We start from the raw sequence: 23,117 nt of genomic DNA, 5'->3' as shown, positions 1-23,117 counted from the left end.
AATTGTGACTCGCAAGAAATGAGCTTATATTTGATTACATATGATACTAAAAATCATGAATAGATTTATTAGGTATGTCTAGGAATGGTAATTATTCTTTGGCAGAATAAAAATTTCACCTCCATTTGTACATATGAGATGTACTAACACCGAGGAAAGGAGGAAAGAAGTATAGATCTCTAGGAAGATATATCTAAAGATATGGATCAGTGGAGGGTGAAAGAAACCTCAGGGAGATCCATTTAGAAAAAGAAGAGTTGGGGACAGTAAATAGAAAAAAAAAATAATGAGAGAAATGAGGCTGAGGAGAACATTCATACTATATATAAGACTTATGACCTTGAAAATGATCCATTGGCAGCAGATGAATGGTGCAGATATTTGTATTTCCTGAACGGCATTATTTCCATAACAGATTTCCCTTGCTCCTATATAAAACAAAAGACCTGCTCCATTGGTTTTATGAATGCTCTACTCAATGTGCCATGAAACATCACATTAATTTAATGTTGACTAACCTAGCCCAGCAACTGGCAACTCCTTTCTACAGGTTTTCCAGCAATCCTCTAGGCTGGGGCTTGGAACATGCTAATTAACTACTTATTCAAAATATAATAAAATTAAATGTATGGCTCAGGATATTCAGATTTTGAAAACAGTTGGCTGGCTAAGATAAACTGGTACATTCTGAAGACTTGGAAGTTGTACCAATTTGTACAAGCCAAGGGTTTGGCCTATAGAAAGGAATAAACTTGTTCCATTTAATGTGCATTGTTTTATGTTGTTTTAGAAGTGTTTTTTGTTTTTTTAATGTAATTGTGTGTTCTACGAGAACAGCATGGATTCTTCAGAGTAGAGTTTTTGAAATTAATTTCCAAAGATTTACATAAATTCTCTGAGGGCAAATCATTTTAATTTGAAGGAAGAGCCCTACCCATCTGTGCTGCAGGTTTTAAGAAAATAAAACTTTTCCAGGGGTAGAAAACAAACAGCTCCCGAACAAAGTTGGAGAATTAACACCAAAGAATAAATACTATTTCTGAGCACTCTGATAAAGTCCCTGTCCCTATTACTTCAGAGTGAAATCTTAGAAGTCATTATAACTGTAGATATGTTTGATCAAAAGCAGAAGAGACTTGCCTACTGAGTGGGAAAATCATTGAATCTGGAGAGCTTGATAAACAAATCCCACTATAGGTAATTATGCAGATTTAATACACATCACAGTATTAAACAGGTACAGCAAGCAGTGCTGCAGAAAAAATAAGGTCAGGAAGAGCTAAACTCTGTCAAGACCTAGCCTCCAAACAAACCACTCTGATGGTTTCCTAGTTCATGATTAACAGAGGCCTTGATCCAGCAAACTCTGAAGTACGTTCTTAGGTATGCAAGCAGTCTTTTTAAAATAGATGGTCCTATAGTTAAAGTCAAGAATATACTTAAACAGTTTGTTGGATCACTGTTGTTAGTAATTCCTTGTGTTGCTTGTAAGCCGGTGGGACAATGGGAAAAAAAGAAACTCTCTGATTTACTGGTTAGCAAGTTTTCTTCCTTCAGAAGAAGAAAACTCTATTCTTCTCCCATCTTCTCCTGTCATTTGCATTCTTCTCCACACCCGCAATGTTAGAAACCACTTACCTGAATGGCCAGCCTGTCTTTCTCAGCTTTCCATATAGTTAATGGAGAGAGAAGCTCCTTCACGGGGCAATTTGCAGCAGGAGTTGTGTCTGAGTGGGTTGCCTTCTGGAACAGGTCTTTCTGCCCTCTTGCTTACAGAGGTTTAGGAGATTACCAGCTAACAAAGATGAGTACATTTGAGTAGCTTAAGTATGCTCTCAACACAGCTTGAAACCTCAATGAAAATTGCAAACTATTACAAAAAAAAGGTCAGCACTCAGCAATAAGAGAATTTAACTCTTACCTCCTTCTTGAGTTACAAAATTTTATGGAGTTTTATGTGGTGCAAACCTCATGTGCACATAACAGGACCTTTCAATTCAGTGAGTTGGTGTAGCCACATGGCTTTTATTTTTACATCTGGTGAGTTTTGCTAGATTAAGTTTGCTTTTAAAATGTATTTTTTTATTTTGTATGTGTGTGCCTATACTGCCAGGATGAATATTATGGATTTTTGTACATTTGCATAATATCGGCAGCAATCCACACTGCATTCTTGTAGTTTGCAGTGCCTGATACTGAGAATATGTCATGTTCCCAAAATGGGACAGAATGTGTTTCCTGGATAAGTTACACTTTGGCTATTTGCAGTGATTTTCTGTCTTTGTGATGATAAGGGAGGGTTTGAAGGCTGCCTTTCCCCCTGCTGAGAAGTTCAGCCAGAATGTGTTGCTGCTTTTAGCAGTCCTCTCCACCCTTCTGCTTGCCCTCAGACTGACGCTAACTTTTACTTTCTCCCTTTTATTTCATCACTATGAAGATACAGTGCAAGATCCCAGTCTTCCCTGACCCTCCATGACAAACACAGTTATGAGTCCTTTCCCTTCATTTCTGGCCATGAAGAGGAAGGGTGGCCATGACCTCCCTAGGCCCCTATGACGCTAATCTAGGTGGAGAACTCACACTTTACTCTGACAGGGTAGAAATGCATGCTTTTTTGGCCCTTGTTACCTCATTTAACAGAAGAACTGCTTCAAAGATTCAGCAACTATTTAAACATAGAAGAGTATCCCCTTGCTGGCTTGCACTGCTACCACAGGCAATTTAAAAATCGGTTCTTAATCATCAACTGGTTGGATGTTTCATTTGTTTTAGTTTACGCCCTTGTATTGCCATCAGGACCCCAGCACTCCCAGCTGTTATGTTCTCAGGGCCAATGCCATGGTATCTTCTCCTTGGGCTCTAGCCTACCCCCTCAGTACTTTTTCTGTCGTGAGTACAGAAGTACATTTCCATGGGCCTCCATCAAGTAAAAATCTTGAGCAGAGGACCAGTCCAGGGAGGTTTTTTTTAGGTTAATATAATTACCCACAGATAAACACAGCCCATCTCTTTCGCTTCCTATTGTAATTTCTTCAAGTGACTTCAGGACTTAAAGCTTAAGAAAACGGACTGAGAAAAGCTAAATGTTAGTAGGGGTATGTCACTGATACATGCTCTTCCACAAGCTCACTCTTCATTTCTTTTGCTTTATCAACTAGACCTTTCTTTTCATTGGTTCCAGGGTCCCAGACATCCCAGCCTGCTTGCTCACTCTAATAACATGTACAGGGCTAGCTGAACAAATCCCTAAATCAATAAAATCACTATTTTAAAGAAAAGCAAAGAAAAAATTGTTCTGGGAAAGCAAGCAATATTAGAGCTCATCAGAAACACACAGGGAATATTTTTGAAATCTTGCTTGATTCAACTCTTTTTCAGCTGAGCTGAGCCTGAACTAGTTACTGAACTGAATCATTTTCCAAGTATGTCAGAATATATCTTCTATGTCAAACACATGTATCTCCAAATACTTTAGTCTGCAGGTTGATGTAGAGCCTCCAGTAGACAGAGGCATAGAATTTTTAAGTAGCAAATGGCTTGGGTCTCCAACCCAAAACTTACGTACTGAATGCAAACACTAAGTATTTAGCTACTAACCCAGTTTACCATTTATCTGCTGGTAATATGTAAAGGGTGTTTTTAGCCACCAATAAATATGAAATTATTGGACTGGTTTGCAAATATCATTAATGCCAAAACAAAGCCTAACATAATTCATCCATGAGTTAGCAAATACCATTTGACCAGATCTACTTACTATCTGTATGCTAACCATCTCCAAAATTATGTGAATGACACAATGGCTCGCAGCATACTATGAAGTTTCCTTGTAACATGATTTTGCTTTCTCTTGAAAGAAAAAAAGACCAAAAAGAAAACTTGCTGAGTTGGCTTGTAAGGCTGCTCATGATTACCTCCACTTCACCATGTGAAGATTATTGGAGAGACCATTTTTTCCAAAATGAAATATGACGTATTACTGAAAAACTGAGATTCTCATGGTCTGAACTTCTTTGAAATGCTACAAAACCCATTACCATATAGACAGTTTTCAACCAGTGCAGTGAAATCATATGGATGCATGTGACCTTTTCTATTAAAAGCTCACAATTCACAAAATAAGAACAGGACATCCATAATTTGGAACTGTTTTCATGAAGTCTGTTGCCAGACTGAGAATCATAGCAGAATGCCAGAAAGTCAGTGTTTCTGCCATTCTGTAAGGTTACTTATAATGAAGTTAAGAAAGCTAAAGCCCAAATGGAATTGAATCTGCCCAGGAATGTCTAAGGCAACAAGAAGGGCTTGTATAAGCACACAGGTGACAAAAGAAAGACTAGAGAAAATGTGGGCCCATTACTCAAAGAGATGGGGGACCTGGTTATGCAGGATATGGAAAAGGCTGAAGTACTGAATGCCTTTTTTGCCTCAGTCTTTACTAGAAAGACCGGCTTTCAGGAATCCTAGGTCCCAGAGACCACGGGGAAAGGCTGGTGCAAGGAAGATGTACCCTTGGTGGAAAAGGATCAGGTCAGGGAATACTTAATCAAACTGGATACACATAAATCCATGGGCCCTGGTGGGATGCACCCACGAAGCTGAGGGAGCTGGCAGATATTGCAAGGCAAATTTTGATAATCTATAATCAATCATGGCGACTGGGAGAAGTTCCTGAAGACTGGAGGAAAGCATATGTCACTGCCATCTTCAAGAAGGGAGAGAAGGAGAACCCAGGGAACTACAGGCCAGTCAGCCTCACCTCAATCCCTTGGAAGATGATGGAGCAGCTAATCCTGGAAACCATTTTCAGGCACATTAAGAACAAGAAAATAATCAGAAGTAGTCAACATGGCTTCAGCAAGAAGAAGTCATGCTTGATCAACTTGATAAACTTCTATGATGAAGTGGCTGGCCTGGTAGATGAGGGGAGAGCAGTGGATACTGTATACCTAGACTTCAGTAAGGCCTTTGACGCTGTCTCCCATAAGATCCTCATAGGCAAGCTGTTGATGTATGGGCTGGATGAGTGACAGTGAAGTGGGTTGAAAACTGGCTGAATGACCAGGCCCAGATGGAGGCCAGTAACTAGTGGTATACCCCAGGAGTCAATATCGGGTGCAATCATGTTCAACATCTTCATCAATGATCTGGATGATGGGACAGAGTGTACCATCAGCAAGTTTGTCGATGACACAAAACTGGGCAGAGTGGCTGATACGCCAGAGGGTCATCCTGCCATCCAGAGGGCCCTTGACAGGCTGGAGAAATGGGCCAACAGGATCCTCACGAAGTTCAACAAGGAAAAGTGCAAAGCCCTGCACCTGGGGAGGAACAACCCCATGCACCAATATATGCTGGAGGCCAACAAGCTGGAAAGCAGCTTGGCAGAAAATGACCTGGGTGGACACCAGGTTGAACATGAGCCAGCAATGAGCCCCTGCAGCAAAGAAGTCTTAGACAAAGAAGACTTTAGACAAAGTATTGCCAGCAGGTCGAGGGGAGTGATCTTTCCCACCTACTCAGAACTGGTGAGGCCACACCTGCAGCACTGTGTCGAGTTCTGGGCTCCTCCGTGCAAAAGAGACATGGACATACTGGAGAGAGTCCAATGAAGGGCCACAAAGATGATGAAGAGACTAGAGCATCTCACGTATGTGGAAAGGCTGGGAGAGCTGGGCCTGTTTAGCCTAAAGAAGAGAAGACTCAGAAGGATCTTATCAATGTATATAAATACCTGAAGGAAGGGTGCAAAGAGGAGCAAGGTGCTTTTCAGCAGTGGCAGGACAAGGGGCAATGGGCACAAACTGAAACACAGGAGGTTCCCTCTGAACATCAGGAAACACTTTTTCACTGTGAGCGTGACCGAGCACCGGCACAAGTTGCCCAGTGAGGTTGTGGAGTCTCCATTGCTGGAGATATTCAAAAGCCATCTGGACACGGTCCTGGGCAACTGGCCCTAGGTGGCCCTGCTTGAGCGGGGAGGGTTGGACCAGGTGACCTCCAGAGGTCCCTTCCAACCTCAACCATTCTGTGCTTCTGTGAAGTTAAGAGCGTAAGAAATTGTATCTGAAGCAAAGTTTTGGTGTATTGCACTCAGACAGCCTAACAGAAGCAGCACTGGGCAGTCTTAAACTGGGAACTTCCTGCAGGTTCCTGTGTGCTTTGGGCTTCTGCCAGCTTAGAAGAGTGGAAAGCTCTTAGCAGCTTCTGAAAACACTACTAATCCCAGAGGGCACAGATCTGAGTATCACATTTGATCTTTCATTCTGGAAAAGCTTGCTGTATTTGTATTTGTAAAGGAGAAGGAAGAGATATTTTTATGTGAAGCTGTTTTAAAAAGAAAACATGGCTTGCCTTGGAAGACATTCATGGGTTGGGATTGTCAAGATAATAGTGGAGTTTGCCTCTCCCTTTGGTTTGTGCAGACAAAAAAATAAAAATCTAAATAAAAACCATAACGATAAGATTTTTTCAAGAGTGCTTGACTCTTCTGTTATGAATAAACTTTTCAAATTCAGTGTTTTCTCTTCCTCCAGAGAATGGTAATTTTGCAAACTCAGCATTATCACTAATGTCACTTGTGCAACATTGACTTAGTCCTCACAGTTAATGTCATCCTCAACCCAAGACGTCTTTGATCTAGTGACCTATAAACTTACACTTACCCTTCATTTACTGTCCCTTCCTACGCACTTGGGTCAGGTCACGTTTTTCTCCATGCTGCTTGGACACAAAAACAGAGACAGCTGCTTTCAGTTCCTGGTATTCCCACGGCCCCCGTATTCCCACGGCTCAGGCCACAGCCACGCACGCCAGACAAAGAGCAAGTGCAGGCATTTCCCTTCGCCCAAGAGTCCCGAACTGGATTATTCTCAGTGTGACAGAATGGTGGGAGTGTTTAGCTGGAATCCTCAAAGAACCTTCCATTGAACATGCACATTTTGAAAGGCTTTTAATTTCTGTTTGAGCAGAGTTTTCCCAAGGGACAGCTCTTTTGCTCCTGAGTTGGCTCCTTTGTCAAAGACACACAGCAGTGTCCGAGTTGCTTAACTAAACAATTGAAAGTGTACTTTGAAAATGGTAGAGCATGATATTTTCCTCTGTCTCAAGGTCAGAAATAGCTGATCTTTTTTTTTCCTCCCACTAAACATTCATTCAAAAGCAGACACCAACATTATAATATTATAGTTTAAAGGACAAAATTTGGCACGTCCATAAATACTTCAAGGCACAGCCCTGTTCTGGAAAGTATTGGGCAACATTCAATTTGAGATTACTGGTAGTCTTATTTGTTATATATATATATTTCATGCCAGTAGTTTGTTATGTAAACACATGCTTATCTCTAAAGCCTGGAAACATTTTAAAAAAGAAATCATAACCACAGCAGTACGTATTTTAAGCTTAGTGCTCTTAATTCAGTCAAAAAACAGGTGAAATACTCGTGTTGAATTACTTACATGTTTTTATCTAGTTTCTGCTAGCTATCATAGTTGTAATTGAATTTTTAATGATTTTCATATTGACCAAAACAGTATTGCAAAACAGTATTTCAGGGCCCTCCAGCGTTCCTATTGCATGAACAGACCCAGTGATTCACCCAAGCAGCTCACGGGTGTGAGGCTTCAGAAGGGCTGCACGCAAAACTAGCCGTGCAGCTTATCTACCTTTTCTGCATAGCTTCATACTCCTGTGCCAGGAGGTGGAAAGGCTGCTGGATTGATTCTCTCGTATGCAATGCCAACATCCCTTAATACTTCTATAGAACATCATATTAAATGTCAGTAAATAACTAATAAAAATAAAATAGCAATTGTATTTTTGTCATAGCAAGGGTTTTGGGTGCCAAAGAGAGGCAAGAAGTCTCTAGGAAGAGAAGAATGCGTCCTTGCTTCAGAATTGATGGGTTTGATAAATATCAGCAGAGTTTTATTACTTTGCGTTTGGCATGGTGGGGGGCTGGCGGGTGGCAAGGGGGGCACAGGCCCTGTGTGAAAAGGCGGCTGTGTCTGAGGAGGTGGCGGTGTTGTGTAACCACACTGACAGAGTGCGTCACAACATGTGACGTGGCAGCAGAACATCCTTAAATAGCTCTCATCGTCTTTTCTCCTCCGGAGGTTTTGAGGAAAATTTGGTTTTCTGAGTAATGTTTTGTCCCTCTTAAAATGACCTGATAATATGGCTCAAACAAAAGGACATCTCCCTGAGTTGTCAGAGAGTTTAGGGTAGAATGGGTGGGGATCTTGGTCTTTTAAGTCCAGACGCTAAAAGCATATTCCTGGGACTATGGCATGAATACATGTTCATAACATATCCTGGTGTTAAAATTGATCAACATCCCTTCATGACCTCCACTGTAACACAAGCTGGGGACTGAATTAATTCCTGCTTGCACTGAAGTCATTATTAGAAAAGTGTCTGACAATGACTAAAAATTTTCCAATGATAGAGGATCCATTACAAAATATAAAATTTTGTTTTAACTGTTAATTATCTTTTCTACTAAAATTTAAACTTTGTTCTTGAAGGTTCAGGAACTTCTCTGGATTCATCACCCTCTCAGGATTGTGTTATACATTTGTCTGCTAGACTTCAGAGACTTTACTACCACATTTCTGTTCTTTACTCTCGTATTTACAGACTGTGACCAAGTCACTGTTTATGTCTGTAAGCTAAATATATTGAGTTCTTTCACTCTTTCTCTCCAGGAGTTGTTCCTGCACGATCCTCATTGCTCTGATATCTAATTTATCTGTGTAGTTTTTAATCTCTAACACCAAATTTGGACTAAGTATTCTAGTAGTGGCTGTGCAAATGAGGAATACAGTGGAAACATAATGTCAGTAGTGCTACTCACTATTCCCCTTTTATTCTTCCCAGAACCATAGTGGCCGTATAGGTATGCTGAGCATAGGTGTGATGTCCAGTTCATCAGTGCCCTGAGTCTTTTTCAGAGTCACTGCGTCCGGGGACCTCCTTCCTGTAATCATGGCTTTCATTTTTCATTTCTGGTTGAATAACTTTGCGTGTGACAGTACTAAAATGCAGGCTGTTGCCCATACCCAGGAGAGCTGTGTTCCACTGACCTATGCCCTTCGTGCTTTACACCTCAGATTTTGGAATGAACTCACAGTTTCTGTAAATTGGCTTCCCTCTTGATGTGCAGAAACAGCCAATAACCTCCCCAAAGTCTGGTGAGAAGCCCAGAGCTCTGGGGGCTCAGCCTAGAGCCCCTTTTCTGCCCCCACAGCTGCGCTCCTCCTTTCCCAGAGGGAAAAACCCATTGCCCAATGCACTCCTGCTCCACATCTCAGCCTGAGCCAAATTCACATCATAGATCAGCATTTATCACTGATCCTCAGCAGAAAACCTTCTTTTTACCTCAAAGTGAGCTTTTGCAGCTGGCCCACCAGGCCTTCTGAGACACAACCCTGTGAAAGATGTTTCACTCCTGGTTAGACCCATTCAGAGTTCATGTTTTACAAGCATGGGTCTTCTTATAATGGAACTTATTAAGCCAAGACTTAGTCTTTCTCAGCTATTTCAACATCCGGTGTCAGAACATGTAACACAAGTTGGATTTCTCATCCATGTTCATCACTCGGCATCACCAGGCCAAGGACAGGGCATCGGCTGTGGTTGTCAGTAGTCTCTGGGGTGGGGGCTAAGGTGCACCGATGGTTTGGAATTTAGGGTGAAGGCAGGAAGATAGAAGCCACCCCAGAGGAGTTTGCTGGTTTGCAAGCTATGCAGGCAACAGGGTCATGTGGGATACTGCTACTGAGGCCATGGATGGCAGCTGGGAAGAGAAAGGCAGCTGCTGGATGGGTGGCAACCATCACGAACGAAAATGTTTTAAGGGGCAGCAAATCAGGAACCAGTGGCTGCGAGCTGAGAGCAGAGACTGAGGCAGCTACAGAGCAGACATGAGCTTGGTCTCCCTCCTCTCCCTCCTCCTCTCTTATTTCCCTTCTCTTCTAACCCAACATAAGCAATTTTTTCTCCAGGCGCTCCTTGCAGACAGCATCAAAGCTGTGCATCCAGAAGGAAAAGGACTGCTGGAAACAACCTGTAGCTAAGCTATCCTAGACAACTAAGCGTATTTTCTATGTATACTCTGGCCATTCAGCTACTTAGGGATGGTATTTATTTCTGACGCTTTCTTTCCTTTTCCATAAGACTGGCTTGAACACAACACTTTGTCTTTTATAGCAAACATGAGACACATGAAATGTAACAAAGGAAAAAGAAGGCAGTACCCCCGTGTTTGCTTCCAACCCTTCCCACCACTGCCTCCCAGCTTCATCTGCCATGCAGCAGCAGCCTTTTGTAAAACTTCTCTCAATACACTGCTCAGTGAATAAGCATTAATTAAAAGAATAAGAAGATGGAGATCAATGTTGATTTATAGAGAGAAGACAGGGAGTTAAGCCTGATAAATAGCTTTGAAATTACATCTAGATCTAGAAAGTGTTTGGAAGGAAAAGAACAAAATATCTGTCAGGTTCTGTAGTAGAAAAGTACTGGACCCAGTATTTGCATAAGTCTGATGAAAAGGGCAGGATGAGACAGCTTGCAGGATACCGGTGGCAATGATGAGCAGGACGGGGGTACATCAGGAACAGCTGGTTTCTTTTCTGGGCTACATTTCTTACTTCAAGTTAAGAAAACTTTTTCCTCCCCAGTGTGCTGTCATGCAGTCTGCAAAATGCTCCCAGTGATTTCTGAAATGTGTTCCTTGCAAGAGCTTTCTCCCCACCTTTGCCCCTACAGGTTCTTCCTTTCAAACACTGAAAGAATTCTTATTTCCAGGATTCCCTTCTCATCACAAAAATATAGTCTGATTCCTTCCAACTTCTCCACCCATTTCTTTCTCTCTCTAATCCCTAACAGAAAATCAGTTTCAGAATATGACACATTTCCACTGTGGTATATGAATGTCATACAGAGGCCAGTGCCGCCTCTTCACAGGCTCTCCTGCTTCCAAATGTTACGCCGCTCCTTATATTTTTTTTAGCGGGATTTGCTACTTTTTAAGCCAGAGAGGAATGAATTTACACTGGCCTTGTGCCACCTAATCTTGAGAACTGAGACACTGAGTTTAACATTTCTGAGACAAACTGTAATGTGTTATAGGCAGTATGTAGCTTAACTTCTAAGGAGAGAAAGAAGGTGTTTGAATGGGGATGGTTTAATAGAAGCAGTATTTTAAAAAAAGACCTGGGCCAGCTGAAACAAAACCACCCCCTCTTAGAAAGCAGTGGCAAAGATTTAGAATCATAGAATCATAGAATCATAGAATGGTTTGGGTTGGAAGGGACGTGAAGATCATCTAGTTCCAATCCCCCTGCCATGGGCAGGGACACCTTCCACTAGACCAGCTTGCTCAAAGCCCCATTCCAGCCTGGCCTTGAACACTTCCAGGGATGGGGCATCCACAAATTCTCTGGGCAACCTGTTCCGGTGCCTCACCACCCTCATTGTGAGGAATTTCTTCCTTATATCTAATCTAAATCTACCTTCTTCCAGTTTAAAGCCATTACCCCTTGTCCTATCACTACAGGCCCTTGTAAAAAGGCCCTCTCCAGCTTTCTTGTAGGCACCCTTCAGGTACTGGAAGGCTTCTATGAGGTCTCCCCAGAGCCTTCTCTTCTCCAGGCTGAACAACCCTGTCTTCATAGGAGAGGTGCTCCAGCCCTCTGATCATCTTTGTGGCCCTCCTCTGGACTCGTTCCAACAGGTCCATGTCCCTATTATGCTGGGGGCCCCAGAGCTGAATGCAGTACTCCAGGTGGGCTCTCACGAGAGCAGAGTAGAGGGGGAGAATCACCTCCCTCGACCTTCTGGTCATGCATCTTTTGATGCAGCCCAGGATATGGTTGGCTTTCTGGGCTGCAATCCCACGTTGCCGGGTCATGTTGAGCTTCTCATCAGCCAACACCCCCAAGGCCTTCTCTCTCAATCCATTCTCCGCCCAGCCTGTATTTGTGCTTGGGATTGCCCCTACCCATGTGCAGAACCTTGCACTTGGCCTTGTTGAACTTCATGAGGTTCGCATGGGCCCACCTCTCAAGTCTGTCAAGGTCCCTCTGGATGTCATCCCTTTCCTCCAGTGTGCCGACTGCACCACACACCTCCAGTGTGTTGACCGCTTGGTGTCATCAGCAAACTTGCTGAGGGTGCACTCGATCCCACTGTCCATATTGCCATGCTCTTTGCCTTTCAGAAAAGGGTTTTTCAAATGACAAACTGTGCCAAATTCTGCTTCTCAGTCACAAAGTCCATGATTTGCACCATGATTAGATGCTTGGTGCATGAACATCTGTGAAGTAATGACTGAGTAGGCGTACCAGTAAGTTCCCGTAACTCTCTTAATGTTATGTAGTGCAGTTTCTCCAAGGGAAACAAAAATTTACACTGTAAGAGATCCCCCAACCACTTAAAGTACAGGTCCCTGGAGGCCTTATTAAATTGCCAATATGATGAACCTTGGGCTGTGCTGTTCTCTTCCCCAGCTCTCGCATGTTTTGTGGCTCCTCAGCAGGCTCCCTCATTATTTTGGAGGGAAATGCAGTCAACAGATTGAAGATCAAAAAGCATCGAAAGCAAGATGTGAAATATCAGCCCGGTCAGAACTGAACAAATGCCATTTCATTTTCTCTGCACAAGAAGCAGTCCAGCGACAAACATACAGCTGTGCCTACTGTTTGGCACATGTTGGGAGGTTTTTGATCACTTCGGTCACCTACTTGCCTGTCAGCTGTTAGATTTGTTTTCAACAAACAAAGGGCAGTGATAGGGGAGGGTGAGGGGGAGGTCAGTGTCACCCTGAGCTGTTCCAAACAAAGAGTAAGAGATGGACAGAGACGTTTTCCCGTCTGCTGATTGTAATTGGTTTCCTCTGTTCAAAGCTAGAGTCACTACCCTCCTTCTCCTTCCTTATATTTCCAATTGCTATCATATTATGTTCCTGTGAGCCATTCTTTTGGTGGAGTGTAAAATAGATGGTGTGGCCTGAAATTAGACAAACAAGAGAGGCGCAGCCTGCCCCACAGTTTCAGACATAGCAGAACTGGCTCTGAACAAGTCTCAAGGGCTGTGCAGTGATGGTAAGTAAGCCCCGTCCCCAAGCTTGTTGTTCAAGCGACACCACTGTTATGGCTGTACAGGAACCCCTTATCTGCACTGACAGGAGTTTCTGATAGCTAGCATGACCCCACTACAGAGCTGCAGCGACAGGACTACATGATCTCCAGAGGAGCCTTCCAGCCTCCGCCGTTCTGTGAGTCTGTATCCCAAAAGAGAAGCCAGACTTGGTGGGATTTATTGCCTCAACACCCTTGAACAGATACCCAGCTTTAATAAGAGATGTTAGCAACATTTTTATAGGAACAAGTAAACAAAAACTAACTGCAGAAATCAACAGCTGAGGAGTTTTAGCAGGCTTTCCCATTTAGTAAGATAAGCATTTAATTTTTCTGCTTGGCAGCTTTGTACAAACAGGTGGAGAGGAAAGCTCTGGGCTGGCTTAACTTGTGTTTTTTGACACAACCAAATGTCAATATTCAGAAGTGTGTCATGCAAATCAAAGCCTCAGATCTGAATGGCTCCAGTCTTGAGGAAGTTTGCACAGAGATCCAGGTTTTACAGATGGCTTCTATCTTTACGATGATCTGGCAAAGGCCTTGGGGCTGAACTTCAGCATAGTCTACAGCTGCATGCTGCAGACTGAACTCATCTGAAAATTTACGGATGAGGAAAGAAAACAGTTGTTGCTCTCAAATACAAAAATAGCCTTTCCTTGCGCTGAAAGCTGATGTTGTCCTAGTAGCCTAGTATTGTTCATACAATAAAGTACGTATTAAAATGGCTGGCAGAGCAGAAGAAAGCCATTCAGGTGTGCCCAGGACAACATACAATGAACAAAAGGGAAGATGCCATTCCATCTTCTAGCTAGTAAAGAAAGGTTCATTGAACACTACTGATGGATTTTGAGGCATTTGGATAAGGTCATGAGCAGCCCAAGTGAAAAACAGTCATAGCAATAACAAAATAATTCTCCCTGAACAGTCTCATGAGCAACACTGAAAGCAAAAGGAAGAATATGAGCTACATCAGAGGCAACTCAGAAGCTGAAACAAAAACCTAGTAGCCAGAATCTACAGTTTCCTGTGAAACGTTCCCATTCATCTCATGAACCTTTTACACAGCAAATGTGAATAAATCTTTGTGGAGTTCCTGGTGCCCTAAGGCCAAGCACATTAACAGAAGGTTTTGCATATGCCAAAAAAATAAGAGTTTTTCTGCATTACTGAGCTATGCTTCTGTACTAAAGACTCGTTCAAACACAAGGTAAGCTTCATTCCAGTTCATAGGTTTTGAAATGGAGAGAGGTAAAGTAACACAGGCACATGCTAGGACACATATGCCCAGAAACAAATGATAAGGATGCAGTTACACGCCTAGGTTCATAATAGCTTTTTATAAATTCTCTCAGGCTACATTCAGTAAATAAACTCATCTCCAGTCCTGACACTAAATGTGTCTCCCTATAAGGAGATGAATACAGAGATACTGGAAATAACCATCTAGGGAGAAAGGCTGGATCTGTAGTTAGAGCACGCAATTGGGTCCAGTTCCCCTGATCCCATAAGCCCCTGTGGTACCCCTAGACAAACTGTTTTAACGAAATCTTTGGGGGTATAAAGGTGCATGTATCCTACTGATTTAATTTTTTTCAGATGGGGTCGGTTGGAATTAAGTATCTAAATATGTAGATCTTAGTCTTCCAATACATCATTTTCTTCACTAATAAATAAGAATAGCAGCATTACATGTCCTCACAACACAGCTAGAGAGTAATTGCGTTAAAGCTTATGAGGTTCTGAGGTGAAGGTAATGGACACTGCACGGATATCACACACTTAAAATATAACGGTCTATATTGCAACCACTTCTTACCCACACCCTGAGGGGACTTTTCACAAGCCATGTCAAATGAAGCAATTGCAAAAGTGTGCCCAGGCAAATTAATATGTTTCCTCCTGGTGTCCAAGGAGATAGGCACAGGAATTGTTATTCTTTAATTTTACGTGTTGAAAATCACAGCACTGAAGAGAAGGTATCTTGGCAAAATTTGGGCCCTGATGCCCATTCTCATTATTCTTGGTGTTTTGGGCGGGAAAAAAAAGAGAAACAATCCTCCCCCATTTTTCCAGCTGTGAAAGTCTGTATGGCTACAGTCACACCAAGAATTCTCTTTACTTTCTGCTAGCCAGAAGTGGGTCATCACTGGCTCACAGTTTGCCAGTCTTTTTATCTGCAAGTTATTTCAGCAGCTTAGAAAACCTCTGAATAAGGACATCCTGTGGCCAGCTTGGCTGTGTCCATTCCTTTTGGCAATGCCCATTTAATTATTGCATTGCCCTGCCTCCAGGCCGTCCTGCTTCCATCATGAGAAAGCCAGAAAGTGAACACTCCCTTGGCCTCTTGGCAGAGTTTCCAGTGTCTCATCATTTAGGATCCTGTGTCCTTGACCTATTCATGCATATAGATTTTAAACAAATTAGGCCTAAGATATATTTGTAATCCAAATGAAACATTTTAGAAGAGCATACATTAGCTTTTAGTCATTCTGGCTACACTGTGTACCATCAATGTTACAGGGAAAAAAATCTAGTGGTTATAAGTTGTGAGGTGTGACAAGCCCTTCTATGTGTCAACAACTAAAACAATTACTTCTGCAATGAGCAAATTAAAGAAAGTTTAAAGACTGAGTTTATGAAAAGAAAATCCTCAGTATAGTTAGTGGGGGCAGAGTGCATTTGAAAGTGAGGGCAATGGTCTACAAAGCACAAGAAACCTTTGTTCCTAGCTTGGATACTTTTGTGTATCTTCCCTCACTCCCTATTGCTACATTATATTTACAAATAAACCATCAGACTGATTCTTGCTATGAGGAATAGATCCATTTTCTTCGTAGCTAACCTACTTCCTCACTCTATAATGAAAATGGATCAGTATGAATATGTTAATGGCCTTACCTGAGGCAGGCGTTTCAAGAAAAGTTAACTGAGTGTGATGTACAGTTTGAGTTCAGAGCTTCCTGTTTCAAAGCGTGCACAGATTTCTATTTTTGTAAAGCAAAAAAACCCTAATGAGCTTTAGACATAAAACATTTGGTACCATCATGCAGCTGCTGTATGCCAGAAATGCTGACAAACCTGTTTGTAAGTCTGCAAGAACCACATGACCCGCTATGATTCACATTCATGTTGACCTTTGTCTTGTTTGTGATTGAAAACAATTAAAATTACCAGAGTCAACAGAGTGCAAACTATGTAGACTAATTGGGTTTGGTTATCTATGCCTTTAACTGTATTTCTGTGTTTCATCATTCTAGCTTTTATGTACACAGAAGCTACTGAACCATTCATGCGTGCTCATGTGGAGATGTAGATTCAGTGTGTTTGACAGCTCAGGAAAGTCATAAAGCAACGTTGTCAAACAATTGTACAGAAGACGCAAGAGGCATTAGCTAAACTGTCAATAAGCTACAACATCAATGTAAATTATCAAATCAAATTTGTTGAGATAAACCCAGTGTAAACATGCATTTATCTTAATGGAACAGCATTTGGATATTTGATGATTAAGTTCTCTTTCAAGACAGCAGGCTAGAAGTAACCTTTAATACATCGATTGTATGAATGTTTCCCTTATTAACACAGTGTCTTTAAGTACTTATTCAGGAATTATTTGTCTAGGACACCTTATTTTTAAGGAACACCTTGATCACATGACGATTTCTTCCTTGCTCACATGATTTCCTTCAATTGGGTGTCCAACACTAATACTCAGTGAGGCCTCCTAATGCTGATGGAAGATGGTGACAGTCGCTAAGTGGGATTCAAACAGTGACATTTTTGCCAACAGGTAATGAGAATGTCTAGGTGTACATCAATGTGCATGAATTAGAAAAAATTGCTGGCATTCAGGTGGCCCCAGTCATCCTTGGTGCATCCTTTCCTTCTGTATTTGCAAGATACTCAGAAGGTCCAGGGACCTATCCCTACTAGGGATTCACAAACTACTCTGGAATAATCATATTCCTTCAAGTAGGAGCTTGTCTCCTCTCTATCCACAATGATTTCAGGATTCAGATAGTCTCTGTTCAGGTAGTGTTTCTTTAAATGAGAGCTCAAAGACCTTTGCTTAATTGTGGCTATTATGTAATATGAAAAATGCAAGAAACAGCATGTCTGAAGTCTTGTATTTCCCTGAGCAGGGACACTGCATTTTCCTGAGGTGAGTTCACTGCCAGAGTTTGCTGCGGTGAGTAAGCAGACAGGCAGCCTAGTCTTTAGGTATTGTACCTCCGAATGCCATCTTACAGTGCCAGGAATCTCAAAAGCAAAATGTGCTGCTACTGCAATTATCTAAAAAATAAATAACACTGGCCACATTTATTTCAGTACGAAGGGGTTTTATTACCACTTCTTCACAGCAGGTTATCAGATTGTATGGCATAGTCAAAGATAAGACCCCTAGCTCAGGAAGTCCCTAAGCTCTTCTTATCTTAATGGTGTAATCCTTCCAACGGCATCATACATGGCTGGGTTACACACATGCGTTAGTCAAACAAGGTTAGAAGCTTCGTGTTAGGAAAACCTAAAACAAAACCAGTGTGAGGAAGATTATTGACATGAGGAAGTTCAAGAGCCCTCAGCACTTCTGAAAGTATTGTTAAGGAAAGTAGCCTTGTAGATTTCTTTCTTTTTCAATTATTTGCTTCTGCTTTGTTTTCATTGTTCTATGCAAAGACATTTCTTCATGCCTGAGCGCTTTTTAAAAGGGAGTACATTTGCACTTAATGTTCTATATCTCTCTAGTTTCTATTAATTGATACTCAGTGAGTGGATTAAGAGACATAACATACTTACATTCTTCTACTAATAGTGTCTTTAAATATAGGCTTTTAGCTTTGACTTAGAATATTTTTTCATAGCAAACCTGTCTTTTATTTGCCATTTTGTTATGTCCTTTTCTTTCAAGAATGTCTCCACATATGCTGACATTTTGCATTTGTCATCCCTTCGACCTAGTAGTCTCTTTATTTGCTTCCTAGTGCCACAGAGTTCACTCATATAGCCATTTCTTTTTATTGCTATACACTCTCAGGCTTTTCCACCATGCTTCTTCCTGTAGCATTCCATTCACTTACAGAAAAAAAGTAAAATCTTCATTTTTACAAGAATGTCTAAGCCATCATTGCCTTGGGAACTTTTGTCCTTCTCTGCAGGAAATAGCAACGACTATTCATGTGATGAGCACAGTTTTATCTTTAACTTACTAAGCTTATCCAGGTTAATATCACTGTCTTTTTGCCATTACTCCTACTACTTTGTTGGTAATTAATGTCTATCTTATTTCCTAATCTCTGTTCTGAAGTCAGTGACTATTTCTGTTCTTTGCTTTTTCCTAATGAGAGGAGATGGGGAAAAATGATGAAATGTATAACAAATAGTATGTTTCTGGTTTTTTTCTTTTAGTTATCCCTCCCTCTAAAATCTCCAAAGCCAGAATTATAGTCATACATATAATAATTTATAGGAGGGATTGTTTTTCTTTTGAGAAAATGAGTACTTTCGTGCTTCATCATATAAGCCAGTGATGAACTGATAGAATTAAACAAACTTTCTATCATATTTTTCACATAATTTTCCTCTACAGGGTTTTTCTAATCTTTCCCTGAAGCAGCCGGCAGTTTTTACAGAACAAGACAAACTGAAGTCTGATGTGGAGGAGGGTTTCCTTGGGCAAATAAAATAGAAATGTACAATGTGAAATCCCAGCACAAAAGTCAAACATGCTGCTTCCTTAAGGCTTTAGCATGAAAATGCCCTAGAACATATTACTTCCTAATTCAAGCTTCTAAAATTCTGCTTATCTATCTGTTTCATGGGTAGAGACCTACTTATAGGGAATACAAGTTACTATTCAGAATATTAAAGCATTTAGGTGCCTAATTCATGGACAAAGACCCATTGTCCTTGGCACTGTGGAAATAGGGACCACGAGACATCCTTTGCCTCTGAGAGAGCTTAGGCTAAGTGAGAAGACTAATAAAAGAGTAAAGAAATAATATTTATTGATCAACATATGCTCTGAGCATGCTGTTGTCAAAAGTTTATAGGCAGCAGAGCAAAGGAAAATTATAAGGAAGATAGGGAAGAAAAATAATGAGGTAGCTCTGTGACTAGTCACAGACCTTTCTTTTAAAGTATGAAGGGTGCCGGAGAGAAACATGAAGACTCTGTGTTTGAAGGTTATCAAGAGAAGTGGAGGCTGGCATTATATCTGGCCAGAGATCAGGATTTTTATAAGAAATGAGAGGAAGTGCATATGGCCTGGATGGGTATCAGCAGTCTTACAGAAGGAAATCAAGCAGCATGGTCAGCGAAACAGAGAACGGAAGCCCAGGGATGGGGTGCACAGGGAAATCTCGACGGTCAATGTGGCGTGTTAGGAAAAAGACCTTTGCAGCAGGTGGGGTGAGTGGGAGTAAGGTTGAGATCACATTTCACAAAGAAAGAGAAAAGGATGTTGCAGTAACTGACATGTGAGATAAGGGCCCCGCTTTAAGGAGGATGAGAAAAGAATTGTCTTAGAAATGTAATGTAGGAATAATTTCTAAATTTTTTATGTAAAGAAATGTGAAAATTTTGAGAGAGTGCCAAGTTGAAGATGACATACTCTTCACAGGCTTAGAAGACAGGAACAGGGTTTTAGCCATACTAAAAATTTAAGTAAGAAGTGGCAATTTTGTATCATGACCTGTTAGATTAACATGGACTTTTGTTGCCTGCTGTGGCTTATTTTATTTTCTATAATGTAAACTATGTCAGCATAGTGCAAGCTAAAGACGAAGAATTGATAATCTATTCTTTAAGGAGCATACTTCCTAGGAAGAAGTATTCCAGAGATTATTAGCTATGCACAGATTTAATTGTTTTAATGCCTTATAGCTGACATTAGACAGATCTTCACATCAGTGCTGTCACATTAATTATATTAACACCATACATTTTTTCATTGTTAGAGTTTTATATTAAATAGCTGCCTTCCTATGAACAGGTGTTAATCCATACCTCTGCCCAAACTGAGAATATATCATGCCAGCATGTACCTTAGCTGCATACCGGTAATGCTATCAGAACGTATATGAGAACATAAATATATATATTATACACATATATTTAAAAACATATTTATATTGTTAATAGTATCCGAGCCAAAGTACGTGAACAAATACTTGTTAGGGATTGCCACTATCTAGAGTACATCTGTACTATCATATAAACTGCAGTTCCCTCATTAGAGCTTCAGAGTTATCAGGTCATATTCGTTCTTGAGTCCAGATTTATAACAAAAGGCTTCCTCGAATTTTTCAGTTTGTGCAAATGGCAGATTCTGGTGACTGTGCAGATACAGGAAAAAGACCAGGGAAGATTTTGATAAAAAAGCAGATGTCTCTTGGAAATGGTCCCATTTTCATACTTGTGAAATTAGACAACTCTAATGATATAATAGATTTTCTGACTCTCCCTGCTTACTTATTTTTTATATAAGATAAACAAAGGGGCATTCAGTAGCTTGCATAATCAGATAAAAATATGGGGTTTTGTTTTGTAAATTTGAAGGTACACCTTTTCAAAGGACAAATGACAAATCAAAATACTTCATATATAGTGTTCTGCATAAAATGATATTATAATGAAATATGTAGTATTTCCTCTTAGGCGTTAATAGAAGCCATCAAAAAACAATAAGGGCGGGGTGGGGGGAAAACTCATTGGGCAGCATTTACCAGCATGACTGGGTTTTATTTATAGAAAGGTGTGAAAAACCATAAAATAGTACCAGTTTTCAGGAGTGATGATTTACTAAGTATATCAGCATCTCAGTGTAGTTTTTCATTTCAGGAAACAGGTTTTGTTTTTTAAAATGTTTTGTAAATGAAGCAACGGAAAAGACTTATTTTCATAGTCAAAGAAAAAAATCCTTTTCATGTTTTATTAACTAAAACTTGGCAAGGAATACTGAGGTCTAGAAGTCCATAGAGACAAATTTAGAGGAGGAAGATAATTTTCAGCTTCGATTATGCATTATTCTAAACTTAACAAGGGCTCTGAAATATGATACTTAAGAAAATATAGCCCCAAAACTGCAAACTGCTCTTTTGTTTCTAGACTTGCAAAATTGCAAGGTGTTGAAAGGGACTAGAAGAACTCTACTAAAGGTAAAAGTTAGAAAATTTTTAGTTGTAGTTTAAGACCAGAAGGGTAAAGTGCACTCCAAATCCTTCAAGCTCTCATCTCCATTGTTAATTCTAAAATTATGATCAATTTTAGAGAATTTGATGGGACTATTCAGGGGAATAAAGTTAAATATATGCACAAACACTGGCAGCACAGTGGTGTTTCCCATCAGCTTTATTTTCTGCCATGCTTTCAGAACATACCAGGGAAATGCAGGCTTAAGAAATTCTGATATAGTCCCTTTGTTTTACAAGGCTGGTATGATTATTAAGACATATGTTTAGACATATATTTTGACAAATTTAGAACTAACTTACTTTTTGAAGGATTATTTTTCAGCTTTCATTTAAAATAACAAATTTATTTAGCCTGAATGTCTTCCTTATATCACATCCAGCTGCATACCAAAAGACTATGTGCTTTTATCGCTGCCTCTATTTTACATCTATCTTACATTGTAGAATAGTAAGCAGTTTAATCTTTCCTTTCAAAAAGCATAACACACACAAAGCTTTTACGATTAGGTACTAATAAAATAAAGAGAACATACCAATAAAACACAATGAATAATGGTAATGCAATAAACTACAAAGTACCTTTTTACTTGCTTTCATTAAGATGCAAGAACTTTAGCTAATCTTTAAATATGCACATATGCACAAAATAATTTTCTGAAATATTGAGCCATGTGACAAAGGATTAATGGTATCTTCCAAACAGGAGCTGCCAGGATGAAATATTTTTGTTCTGACACGGCTCATTTTCTATACCATCTTCATTAAAAAAGTTATCAGTCATTTTCATTTCTCAGAGTAAACATGTATACAAATCCATATTTGCTACATCTGTTCAATAATTTTGCTCTGAAATCTTTAAGAGGCAAAACACTAACCGCTTTTGTCTTTCCCATGCTGTTTCTCTGGTGGCACTCATATTGTTCTCAGAAAATATGAAGTCATCGAATGCTACCTGAAGTGTCCATAAAAGCTTGAGAAACTCTGCGAAAGATCCTTACAGACACTATTTCTGCAGCACTGCATTTCCTGGAAACAAAAGTCATCAGCCCCAACGTGTGTGAGGTATGTATGACAGCGTGCCCTTGCTGACTTCCGTGGGGATGGAGAGCCTTACACGAGGTAATGAAACTGGCCAACTCTAACCCTGTTTAGCTGGGGAAAAAAAAAAAATTGAAAGAATGGAGAAGAAATAGGTTTTTAAAAATGTGCTTGTGGATGGGAAGAGTATTTTCATGAGGAAGGGGTACTAAGTCAAACCTTAATGGTATCTGTTCAGTTTTCTTCTATATAAATCTGGCAAATCAGTGTTTCCTCAGCTCCACATCTTTTATATGGTAAGACTTTCCCTCCAGCCATTCTTCTAGTCTATTTTAACTGGACGCCCTTCAGTGCAAGGCTCTCGGGCGTTTGAGCACCTTCCAGCTCGATGGGGGCTGGTGCTCCCCCAGGGACTTCAGGGCCTGGTCTAATAAACCATTTACGTACGACTTGCCATTCAAATTGAGCTTTGTCCACCCCTGCACTGAAATAGGCAGTGAATTGGAGATGATAGTTTTAAGAAAACTGTAACTGAGAATTACAGTTGACAAAACAAAGATGATCGGCCAGGTCTCTTCTCTGCTACTGAAGGATGTCAGAGGTAACTCAATTAAGCATAACTGAATTACACCGAAGCAGAGGAATGGAAAATCTGGTCTGATGCACGCAAAAATGAATGTTTGGCAGAAGAGCAGGGACCCAGACTGTGTCTGAGCTAAAGATTGCTGGCGAGGTGGCTGTA

At 40.6% G+C, this 23,117-nt stretch overlaps 1 pseudogene; it reads left to right on the top strand.

Annotated features, from left to right (window-relative positions):
* Positions 1-4,224: 4,224 nt before the first annotated feature.
* LOC104080083 lies at positions 4,225-5,528 on the top strand (annotated as a pseudogene).
* The last annotated feature ends 17,589 nt before the right edge of the window (positions 5,529-23,117 follow it).

This window comes from Fulmarus glacialis, unplaced genomic scaffold (assembly GCF_000690835.1).
Source record: "Fulmarus glacialis isolate BGI_N327 unplaced genomic scaffold, ASM69083v1 scaffold5247, whole genome shotgun sequence".
Classification (NCBI taxonomy): Eukaryota; Metazoa; Chordata; class Aves; order Procellariiformes; family Procellariidae; genus Fulmarus; species Fulmarus glacialis.
This window is presented reverse-complemented; position numbering and strand designations above follow the sequence as displayed.